Source organism: Panthera pardus, unplaced genomic scaffold, assembly GCF_024362965.1.
Source record: "Panthera pardus isolate Hobbes unplaced genomic scaffold, ASM2436296v1 HiC_scaffold_8, whole genome shotgun sequence".
Lineage (NCBI taxonomy): Eukaryota > Metazoa > Chordata > Mammalia > Carnivora > Felidae > Panthera > Panthera pardus.
Genome location: NW_026527013.1, coordinates 145,158,435 through 145,170,749, shown reverse-complemented (window position 1 = coordinate 145,170,749; position 12,315 = coordinate 145,158,435). Strand labels below are relative to the sequence as shown.

At 38.9% G+C, this 12,315-nt stretch overlaps 1 protein-coding gene across 7 annotated transcripts in view; it reads right to left on the bottom strand.

Moving 5' to 3' along the window:
* Positions 1-12,315, bottom strand: part of NRF1 (nuclear respiratory factor 1) — a 147,233-nt gene that overhangs the window by 52,464 nt on the left and 82,454 nt on the right. The window lies entirely within an intron of this gene.

The following is a 12,315-nucleotide window of genomic DNA, read 5'->3' as shown; positions in this document are numbered from 1 at the left end:
GACTCCTCTGTCCAGCTTTGCCACCTGCCACAGTCTGGCCTCCCACCACACTCAGTTTCCGCTAATTGCCAACAAGCAGCCTTGGTCCTCATTAGGTGAGTCTCTGCACTGTCTTATAAACTGAACTCATTTCTGCTTCTATGCCTTCGGATTTGTTCCCCCCGTGGGAGCACCTTCTCAAGCTCAAGCTTCAAGCTGACACTTGTTCCCTATTGCCCAGCAAATCCCACATTCTTTGTGAAATAGATCTTGACTACTTCTTGAGTCAGTTTGTTCTCAATCACTCAATAAGAACACAAGCTCTAGACTCAGAGAGTTGGCTTGGAACACTAGCTCGCTCTCTGAATCTTAATTCCCTCAACTGCAAAGCAGTAATGATAATGGCAAGCATATAGGGTCAATTCAAAGGATCAGATAGTGGGTATATATACATAGCTGCATTGAATCAATAGCAGTTTTACTATTATTACTTCAGTCATCAGCCCTCTTTTTTTTTTTAAGTTTATTTATTTAATATGAGAGAGAGATAGAGCCTTGGGAGAGAAAGGATCCCAACAGGCTCATTGTCGGCACAGAGCACGATGTGGGCGTTGAACCCACAAACAGTGAGATCACTACCTGAGCCAAAACCAAGAGTCAGACATCCAACCGACTGAACCACCCAGGCACCCACCTCTTCAAATTCAATGAAAAAACCAATGTTCTGAAATGGTTTTCTAATACTAAACACAGTGATGTACGGAAAGACATTTATCCTTAGTTCTTCAAGGTGGGTATGGTGAAAAAATGCAGAAGAGGCAGAAGAATGAGTTTGTAAGTATCTGTGTAAACATGGTTGAAGAAGAGAAATAAAGAATGCTAGAATCAAAAAGCGACCATCTAGACCAATTCCATGCCTTCAGGAAGGGAGTTATTACTCACATGCCCCAATACATAGATAGTGCAGGTGATTTGTTCTGCGGGATCTTCAAGCATTTAAAATTTTTTTTTTCCTTTTTTAATGTTTATTTATTTTTGAAAGACAGAGCACGAACCAGGGAGGGCCAGAGAGAGAGGGAGAAACAGAATCTGAAACAGTCTCCAGGCTCTGAGCTGTCAGCACAGAGCCTGACGTGGGGCTCGAACTCACAAACCATGAGATCATGATCTGAGCTGAAGTCAGACGCTTACCTGACAGAGTCACCCAGGCGACCCTGAGCATTTTTTTTAAAGTGTACAAGCAGATTACTAATGGAAATTATTAGAAAATGGGACTCAGTGTAACCATAATTAGAAGAAAGAGAGAACAAGACCTAGGAAGCCTGTCAAAGATGTTCTATGTGTCAGAAACCTGGATAGGAAATGTTTCAAAGCCCTGGGAAGAAGAGAGTAGGAGAAACAAGCAACACGGTGGAGCGGGGGGGGGGGGGGGGGGGGGGGGGGGGGGGGGCGGAGGGGATGGTTACGACCACAGGCCAAGACTTCCATTAAAAGTTAAAAAATGGGACCAGAGTGCAATTTAACTGCTGGTGTACAAATTCTGATTCAGAGGCAGATTTTAGATTTTTATTAATTACCAACTGTATAAATTTGCCCACATATCAAAACAAGAGGTAAAAAGCACTTTGTACAGTAAAAGTTCATTTGTCAAGTCTGTACCTTTGGGGGATGAAGACTGTTCTTTGCTTTTAAATGCACAGAAATAATGTGACTTCACTGAAAAGGGCAATTTTCCATCAGACTTTTTTTTAAAGTTTATTTATTTATTTTGACAGAGAGAGCACACACACTTGGGGCAGGGGCAGAGAGGGAGGGGGAGAGAGAGAATGCCTAGCGGGCTCTGCCCTGTCAGCACAGAGCCCAGTGCAGGGCTAGAACTCATGAACCATGAGACCATGACTTGCGCTGAAATCCAGAGTCTGACTCCTAACTAAGACACCCAGGCGCCCCCATCAGGCTGTTTTTATAATGTCCCAAATAAACAGTGCTAAGGCTAAAGGGACTATCAATAAGAGAAAATGAACTGTTCAGTACAGAAAGAGTTAAATGATTTCTTTCCAGAATTCAGCACTGTGTTCTCATTACCAGTTGGATTAATTACTGGTCCTGGAGAGTTTTGGAAACCCAAGCTACTCAATGTGCTTGTTAAGGAAGGTTTGTCTTTAATCCCCAGGGGAGACAATCAATAGGCTCAGCAAAGGTAAAGCCTACCCTCCCAGGCTGTCCTTTAATTGGACAAGCTTTCCCAGCCTCCCATTCTGATTCAGGGTTCTAAATGGACTTAAAGTGCCTAGCTTGGTCAGTGAACCCACCCCAAACCAGCAAAGAGTGGACAGTACCGCTCCTTCCAGGGCACATTCAGCAAAGAAAAAACATACCAAATTCCTGCCAGTGGCAGTCAAAAGTAAAGATTATGTGGAAACCGCAGAGGGTTTTTAAAAAGATTCTCTAAAATTCTAAAAATTTTAATCTATCCAAAATGAAATAATAATCCTTACTATGTTAGAAATTTTCCACTTATAAATCTGCCGTCCAGCAACACATTACCCTTACACATTCCCAAATGCCCGTCTACTCTTTGCTCAGCTTGTACCTGAGTCTAGGATTTTTGAGGCTCCTGGTGTTTACTTTGATTCAGTCACCAAGAAAAGACCTCGCAAATTAAAATGTTTGCCAACTCCCCCTCTACGGAAAAGAGTATACATAATAAATTTCGAGATATGGCTGCTGAAATCCAACCGTGTTGGCAGGTGATGTTTTCTACAGCTTATAAGAAAACAGGGATGTGGCAGAGAAGGAAAACGGGAGAATTTTCAGACTGCGGCTTCATTATTTTAATTTAAAATCATGACCCTCCAGGTTGACAGACTCAATTATATTCAAATGGATATTTAAAGGGCATTAGAAAGCAAAAGCAAAGATTTTTTTGCTCACTATCTGGAATTATTTGTACCACTGACCTCTGTTCACAGAGACAGTGGAAGTGGCTTTCCTTGTTAGAAACGCCAGTCCTATATCCCTATTCCCTAGTAGCAGCAGCAGAAACAGTAGCTTCTTTTAATCTCATTTCTCCATAAAACACAGTCCCATAGAAACAGGGGAAGAACAAGTTGGAAGGAAGAAGAAGTTCAGAGAATACAAGTCAATGAAGACACTCATTTCAAGACTCTTCTCTCAGGCCAACCCTTCTGCTCTGTCTCCACATCCCATCAACCTACCAAACTGTCTCCCTCACATTCATCAAAATGCTCTTAAAATTCTACCTTCTCTTTGAAAGAGTCTCAGATTGGTCCGTTTCTGCTACCTCATCCCAGCTGTACTCTTTTGTACAAAAAAACTGAAATAACAGTCCTTTTTTCCATCCACCTTCCCCAATCCAGTCACCTGTCAGAAGCAGAACATCCTTCCTTATAGGCCAACCTATACATTTACATGAATATATGATGGAAGAGCACAGTTTTATGTGATGAAATAAAACACAAACAGTACCATATTATACATAGTTTACTACAACTCACTTTTTCCCCTCAACATGCTGTCACAGAGATCTTCTCATGGCAATGCAACTAGAATAATCTCATTTTTAAAAAGTAGTTGCCTAGCGTCCACGATATAGACTTTGCCCTTTTATTTAACCATTCTCCTGCTGATGAACATTTAGGTTATTTACGGGCCTTGTAAAATGTTTCTTTGTGCACATGTGTATTTCTCTAGTAGCAAAGTGAAATTGCTACTTAGATGGTACATGCATTTAACATTTTAATAGACACTGCCAAACTGTCCTCCAAAAAGTTGGCCAATCCCGCTCTCATCAACAGTGCACAACAATACCCATTTTTTCACACCATCCTTCACATTTATTACCGAGCTTTCTTATTTTGACTCATTGAATGTGGGGGAAATGGTAATCATTTTAATTTTCATTACTAGTGATGTTGAGAATCTTTTCATACGTTCACTGATTATCTTTCCTTTTGTGAACTGTTTAGGATGCTTTGCTTATTTCTCAAATCATCTCTTTCTTATTAATCTGAAGGAAATATTAATCTGTTCTGGATATTAATACTTTGCCATATAATTTGCAAATATTTTTCGCTAGTCTAGTTGTATCCTGCATATGGAATTTATATGCCTACTCCCTTTTATTAGTATTCCTAATTATACCACTATTCTTTTACTCTACTCAAAATATGCTATGTTCTACTTAAGAATGCAATCTATCTATCTATCTATATCTATAGATATATCTATAGATATAGATATCTATATCTATCTAGATCTATATCTATATATCTATATCTATCTAGATCTATAGATATATCTATAGATCTAGATAGATATATCTATATCTATCTAGATCTATATCTATCTAGATCTATAGATAGATCTAGATAGATAGATATGTATTTTTTTTGGGGGTAATGTTTATTTATCTTTTGAGATAGAGTCAGAGTGAGAACAGGGGAGGAACAGAAAGAGGGAGACAGAGACTCTGAAGCAGGCTCCAGGCTGAGCTGTCAGCACAGAGCCCAACACGGGGCTCGAACCCATGAACCACGAGATCATGACCTGAGCCAAAGTCAAACGCTTAACCGACTGAGCGACCCAGGTGCCCCCAAAATTCAATATTTTTGCTACCAATAATTTTGTCATTCTCTTAATTTCATCCTGCCTACCTAACATTTACCAAATGTGTAGTGGCATCGTATACATAAACATTTTTTGATAATTTAGTAGGAAAAGCCTACTCTGCATATAGGTTTTGACATTACAGGAAGGAGAAGCAGTTTGCAAATTATCTGCAACAGTGGTTCTCAACGTTGGCTGCACAGTGGAATCGCCTTTAAACACTATACATGCCTGGATCTCACCCCCAAAGATTCTGATTTAATTGGTCTGGAGTATGGCCTAGGTACTAGGATTATAAGTTCTCTGGATGATTCCACTATGTGGTCAAGTTTAAAGACCACTTTACTAAAATAATCCTTTTTGTCATAAAATATACATAACAAAATTTATCATTTAAATATGTACAATTCAGGGGCATTAAGTACATTCAGAATGCTGTATTATTTGCGGAACTTATTCATCGTCCCAAACAGAAACCCTGCATGCATTAAGCACTAACTCCCCAGCCTCTTGATTCTACTTTCTGTCTCTATGAATTTGCCCATTCTAGGTAAGTCATATAAGTGGAATCAACATAGTATTTGTCTTTTGTGTCTGGCTTATTTCACATAGCATAATGTTTCCATTCTTTGGGCAGGAGAGACCAAACCTATGCTTTTTCAAAACATTACTCAAAAAACCTAAACGAATGAATATTTCCTAGGTAAAGCATGTCAAACCCTGTGAATAACTTCTTCCTAATGAAGCAGTCACTAGGCTGAATGTTTCTGAAGGCTTTTCCTGAAAACTGGTGAAGAATTACTATCCCATTGCATCATCACTCCAAGGGAATATTAAAGCAACACAGACTGCCCCAGTGAGAGTAAGAGGAGGACAGTAAGTTCAAGTGAGGAAAGGGAAGGGACAAGGGAAAAAGCAGTGGGGTTTTTAAAAGCGTAATTATTATACAATATTTATGTTAGTTTCAGGTGTACAACATACTGGTTTGACAATTCTATACATTACGCAATGCTCACCAAAATTACTGTAGTCACCATCTGTTACCATATGATGTTACTGCAACATTATTGACTACATTCCCTATGCCATTTCATCTCCATGACTTATTTTATAGTTAGAAGTTTGTACCTCCTGATGCCTTGTAGCTATTTGCCCATCCCCCTACTCACCTCCCCTCTGGCAACCACCAGTTTGTTCTCCGTATTTAAGAGTCTGTTTGTTTTGTTTTTTTTAGATTCCGCATATAAGTGAAATCATAGGGTATTTTTCTTTCTCAGTCTGACTTATTTCACTTAGCGTAATACCCTGTAGGTGCATCCATGTTGTTGCAAAAGGCAAGATCTCATTCTTTATTATGGCTGAGTAATATTCCATTGTATACATACGTCCTCTTCCTTATCCATTCATCTATGGATGGACACTTGGGCTGCTTCTGGCTATTGTAAATCTGGCTATTGTAAATAATACTGCAATTAACACAGAGATGCATATATCTCTTTGAATGAATGTTTTTGTTTTCTTTGGGTAAATACCCAGTAGTGGAATTACTGGATCACATGATATTTCTATTTTTAATTTTTTGAGAAATTCCCATTGTTTTCCACACTGGCTGCAATGTACATTTCCACCAATAGTGCACAAGTGTTCTGTTTTCTCCACATTCCCACCAACACTTCTTATTTTTTGTCTTTTTGTTGATACTAGCCATTCTGAGAGGTATGAGGGGATATCTCATTGTGGTTTTGATTTGCATTTCCCTGATGATGAGTGATGTTGAGCGTCTTTTCATGTGTCTGTTGGCCACTTATATGTCTTCTTTGGAAAAATGTCTATTCGGGTCCTGTGACCATTTTTTTTTTTTTTAAATTGGATTGTTAGAGTTTTTTGGTATTGAGTTGTGTAACTTCATTATGTATTTTAGATATTAACCCCTTAACACACACATCATTTGCAAATATCTTCTCACATTCAATAGGCTGCCTTTTTGTTTTGTTGATGATTTCCTTTGCCGGGCAAAGTACTTTTATTCTGGCATAGTCCCAGTAGTTTATTTTTTCTTTGTTTTCCTTGCTTAAAAAGACATATACATAAATATGTTGCTAAGGTGATGTCCAAGAGATTACTGCCTATGTGTTCTTCTAAGAGTTTTCTGGTTTCAGGTCTCCCATTTAGGTCTTTAATCCATTTTGAGTTTATTTTTGTGTAAGGGTGAAAGAAAGTAGTCCAGTTTCATTCTTTTGCATGTAGCTGTCCCATTTTCCCAGCACCATTTTTCCCATTTTATATTTTCCCCATTTTATATTCTTGCCTCTGTGGTCATAGATTAATTGACTATATAAAGGTGGATTTATCTCTGGGCTCTTTATTCTATTGATCTACGTACCTATTTTTGTGCCAGTACCATACTATTCTGATTACTACAGCTTTGTAGTATATCTTGAAATCCGGGATTGTGATACCTCTAGCTGTGTTCTTCTTTCTCAAGACTGCTTTGGCGATTTGGGGTCTTTTGTGGTGCTACAGAAATTTTAGGATTATTTGTTCTAATTTTGTGAAAAAATGCTATTGGAATTTTGATAGGGATTACAGTGAATCTGTAGATTGCTTTGGGCAGTATGGATATTTTAACATTATTAATTAATTCTTCTAATCCATGAGCATAGAATGTCTTTCCATTTGTGTCCTCTTCAGTTTCTTTCATCAGTGTTTTATACTTTTCAGAGTACACGTCTTTTACCTCCTTGGTTTAAGTTTATTCCTAAGTATTTTATTCTTTTTGGTGCAATTGTAAATGGAACTGTTTTCTTCATTTCTCTTTCTGCTACTTTGTTATTAGTGCACAGAAATGCAATAAATTTCTGTATATTAATTTTGTATCCTGCAACTTTACTGAATTCATCTATCAGTTCTAATAGTTTTTTGGTGGAGTATTTAGGGTTTCTATAGATAGTATCATGGCACCTGCAAATATTAACGGTTTTATACTTCTTCCTTACCAATTTGGATGCCTTTTATTTCTTTTTCTTGTCTGAGTGTTGTGGTTAAGACTTCCAGAATTATGCTGAATAAAAGCAGTGAGAGTGGACATCCTTGTCTTCTTCCTGATCTTAGAGAAAAAGCGCTCAGTTTTTCCCCACTCAGTATAACGTTAGCTGTGGGTTTTTTATATATGGGCTTTATCATGTTGAGGCATGTTCCCTCTAAAACCACTTTGTTGAGAGTTTTTTATCATGAGTGGATGTTGTATTTTGTCAACTACATTTTCTGCATCTCATGAGATGACCATATGGTTTTTAACCTTTCTCTTGTTAATGTGATGTATCACACTGATTGAATGTCAATACTGAACCACTCTTGCATCCCCAGAATAAATAACATTTGATCATGGGAATGATTTTTTTTTTTTTTTTTTTTTTTTTGTATTGTTGAATTCAAATTGCTAATATGTTGTTCAGGACTTTTGCACCTATGTCCATCAGAGCTACTGGCCTGTAGTTTTCTTTTTTGGTCTTTTTCTGGTTTTGATATCATAGCAACACTGGTCTCATAGAATTAATTTGAAAATTTCACTTCTCTTTTTTTGGAATAGTTTGAGAAGAATAGGTATTAACTCTTCTTTATTTTTTTATTTAAAAAATTTTATTTATTTATTTTGAGAGAGAGAGAGAGAGAGAGAGAGAGAGAGAGAGACTAGGACAGGGGCAGAGAGACAGTGAGAGGATCCCAAGCGGGCTCTGCATTGTCAGTACAGAGCCCGATGCGGGGCTCAAACTCACGAACCCTGAGATCATGACCTGAGCTGAAGTTGGACACTTAACTGACTGAGCCATTGAGGCAACCCTCTTCTTTAATTTTTTTTTAAATTTTGTTTTGAATGTTTATTCATTTTTGAGAGACAGAGTGACAGACCGTGAGTGGGGGAGGGGCAGAGAGAGAGGAAGACACTGTATCTGAAGCAGGCTCCAGGCTCTGAGCTGTCAGCACAGAGCCCAATGCAGGGATTGAACTCACAAACTGAGATCATGACCTGAGCCAGCCGACGCTTAACCGATAAGCCACCCAGGCGCCCCAAGAAATCCTTTTAAAACAGTAAATGTTCAGTGTAGATGAGCTGAAATACTCAACCTGAGTGATGATTACAATATAGTTTTATATAAAGAGAGACAGAGAAAGCACTGGCAATATGGACTCAACCATTCATTCCATTTCTGTTACTAGCTTGCTTCATAAATTGCTTCCTCTCTTTATGCCTCAATTTTTCAATATATTGTCACCTGTATTGTCCCACTTCATTGCCGAGCCAAATAAAAATTCCAGATTCACTAACTTTCTGTAGGTGAAAAATGGGTGAGAAATGGTATGTTCAGGTTATTCAAAAGTTAATATAGTTTGCATATAGTTAGTATTAATAATTGGTAATAATATCTTTGTGTGATGCTTTAGTTTTCAAACTACCTTCCCTATAATATTTTTTCTTCCTCTGACTCCATAAAGTAGGAGGGGATAGATAACTCTCACTTTCCAGATAATCACGGGTAGTATTTTGGTTCTACAGTAAACAGATTTATATCTCTCTAAAGTTTTATACACACACACACACACACACAGGCCAAGTTTTGTGTGCATGGCTAAACAAATGAAATTGGTTAACTCAATTATACATTCCCTGAAAAAAAAACTAGCCCTTCCCAAAGAAACATAAAATGAAGTGCTAAACAAAGTACTGAATAAAGCACTCAAAGTAGAGTACATAAGAAATGTTATTTTACAAGCAGTTAAAACAATTGGAACCCTCTATCCCACAGCAATAGAGAGCAAGCCAGCATTTTTAGTGTCTAATATTTCATTGGATAATAAACTTCTAGTCTCTTTTGGGAGCTGTTCTTCTTGCATGTAAACACTAAACATCACTACTATAATTTATTCAAGCACATTGTTCCCAGATTTTCCTATTATAAACAATGCCACAAACATACATCTTTGCTCACTGAGAGGGCATGACATACACGTGTTATGTCTTGATATGCACTACCAACCTGCTTTCTGGAAAGATCGTACCACTGCACATTTGTATTGACAGTGTGTTAAAATGCCCATATTCCCATTCCTTTTCCTTTGGAGGTTTGGCCTGAAATAACACCATGCTTTTCTGCCATTAATAGTGAAAAATCTTAGGATCGATTACAAAAATGGTAACTGGCTCACATTAAGAACAAGTATCTGAGGAAAAATAATAATAATAAAAAAAAAAGGTTCCAAGGAGAAAACCTGGGAACCAAATATTCAGAAATTCCCATTTAATCAGGAGCTGGAGTTTTCATTGCCCTGCTCACTTGTCACCATCTGTTTGGTTTGTTTTGTTATGTATTATTTTTTAGTCATGATCTGTGATGAGAAGAGAAAGAAAGGAATGTAGGATGATAAAGAAAATGCATGCCCCCAACAAAGTACCAGCTTCCCTTGGATCCATCATTACACAAAGCTCTCCTGAGTGTATATTTCACAAAAATGGAAAACAACACAGTTTCAAATGTTTTACCTCCAGCATGAAAATTAAACTGTTCGTTCTGACTTCTGAGGCCATCAGCCAAGTTTTGTAATTATCAGTGATATTATTGTTGATTTATATTAATCATTTAATATAATCAAAACCTCAGATTATTTCAATCTAACACATCAAATGTGACAAAGAAGAAAAAAATGCCCATCACAGGAGAGGACATAGTGCCTCACATACCTAACACAGTATTCTTTTTTTTAAAGTTTATTTATTTTGAGGGAGAGAACACATGCGTGCATGCAAGCGGGGCGGGCAGGGGGTGGGGCAGAGAGAGAAGGAGAGAATCCCAAGCAGGCTCTATGCTGTCAGGGCAGAGCCCGATGCGGGGCTCAATCTTATAAACCATGACACCAGGACCTGGGCCGAAATCAAGATTTGGACGCTTAACTGACTGAGATACCCAGGTGCCTCCTGACATAGTATTCTTAAGCAGAAGCTTAGTCAGTTTTACATATACTTTATATCTGAGACACAGAGTAGATTCTTTTCTTTTTAATGTTTATTTATTTATTTTGAGAGAGAGAGCAAGCAGGGGAGGGTCAGAGAGAGGGGGAGAGAGAAAATCCCCCCAAAGCTCTGCTCTGTCAGCAAAGAGCCTGACACAGGGCTTAATCTCACAGTCTGTGAGATCATGGCCTGAGCCAATATCAAGAGTCAGATGCTTAACTGACTGACCACCCAGGTGCCCCCAGAGTAGACTCTTTATATCAATCAGGTAAAAAAAATTCACCTTATGTTTTCTTTCATTACTCAGAATGGTCCTAAGGACAAAATAGCAGGTATGAAGTGACAGGAAAGAAGTTTAGATAACGCTTTCCTTTTTGAACCATTATCTAGATAGTCTCCAAATGTCTGCAGAAAGACCTATGAATCCAAAAAGCAAAAGATCACAATTTAGCTTTACAAAATGTTGTACTGCTTTAGACTAAGTTGCAGGTTCAGACTCAGCAAGAAAAAAAGTGCCACCTCCCAAGTAGCAGCATTGATGTCTGCAGCCAGCGAACACCCCGCTCGGAAGACTTGCAGTCCGGGTACCTACCACATGGGATTCGTTTTACTCTGACCTTTAGGTCATTCACTGAACAGATACTATTATTTAGAATTTAGCTGTTATCTAGGTGCTGCGAGCTGCAGTGGACAGCAGTAAAGGATAGAAAGTAAATCCCGGCTCTCAAATTCTAGCTGGAAAGACGGACTGCAGACAAATATAAATGCTGACGAATAAGAGAGCTCCAGGGTAATCAGTGTTATAAAGACATAAAATATGGGATGCATTAGGAAGTGACTTGGTAGCAAAGAGAAAGCTCCATTAGATGGCATAATCAAGAAAGGCTTGTTTCAGGAGGTGATGTCTGAGCCAGACTTTGAATAAGGTAAGGTTAAGCAGACAATGATGTGGGAAAACAGTGTCTCAGGCAGAGGAAACAGCAAAAGTGAAAGACTGGCCTGGAGCGTTTGAGAAAAAAAGGCCAGTGTGGCCAGAGCACAGTGACTGAGAGGGAAAATGAAGAATGAAGTTGGAAGAGGCTGGATTCTCAGATTATACAGGGCCTCAGAGGCCACAGCAGAGTCTGAATTTGATTCTAGGAATAGTGGGAAGCCATTAAGGAGCTTAAACAAGAGAGTGATGAGAGCCGATTTAAGTTTTTAAAAAAATCTCTGGTGGCTCTGTGAGGTACAGACGGCAGCCGAGCAGGAACAGCAACCAGGAGAGCGACAGAACTGATGAGCTGAAATAGTCTCCATGGGAGAGATAGTCGGTTTGGGTGAGGGTGGTAATGGGAACGAAGAAGAACAGGCAGGTTTAGGGTACATCTCAGAGCTGAACTGACATGACTTGCTAATGAATCCACGTTGCAAGCGAGGGCAAAACAGGGAAACGAAGGGTTGCTCCTGTGCCAGCACTTGAGCAACCAGACAGATGGTGGTGCTGTTAACTGATGGGGTCGGGGGGTGGCAGTGATAGGGGGAACTGAGGGTTGGGCGATGAAAGGTCCTGTCTGGGGCACACTGGGCACTGGAGATCAAACAGGGGTATAAGCCGGGCTATAAACAGCATACAGAGGAGACATAAAGCCCACAGGACAGGATGAGACCACTTGGAAAGAAACTAAAGATATGGACATGCCAATATCGATCAGGTGAGA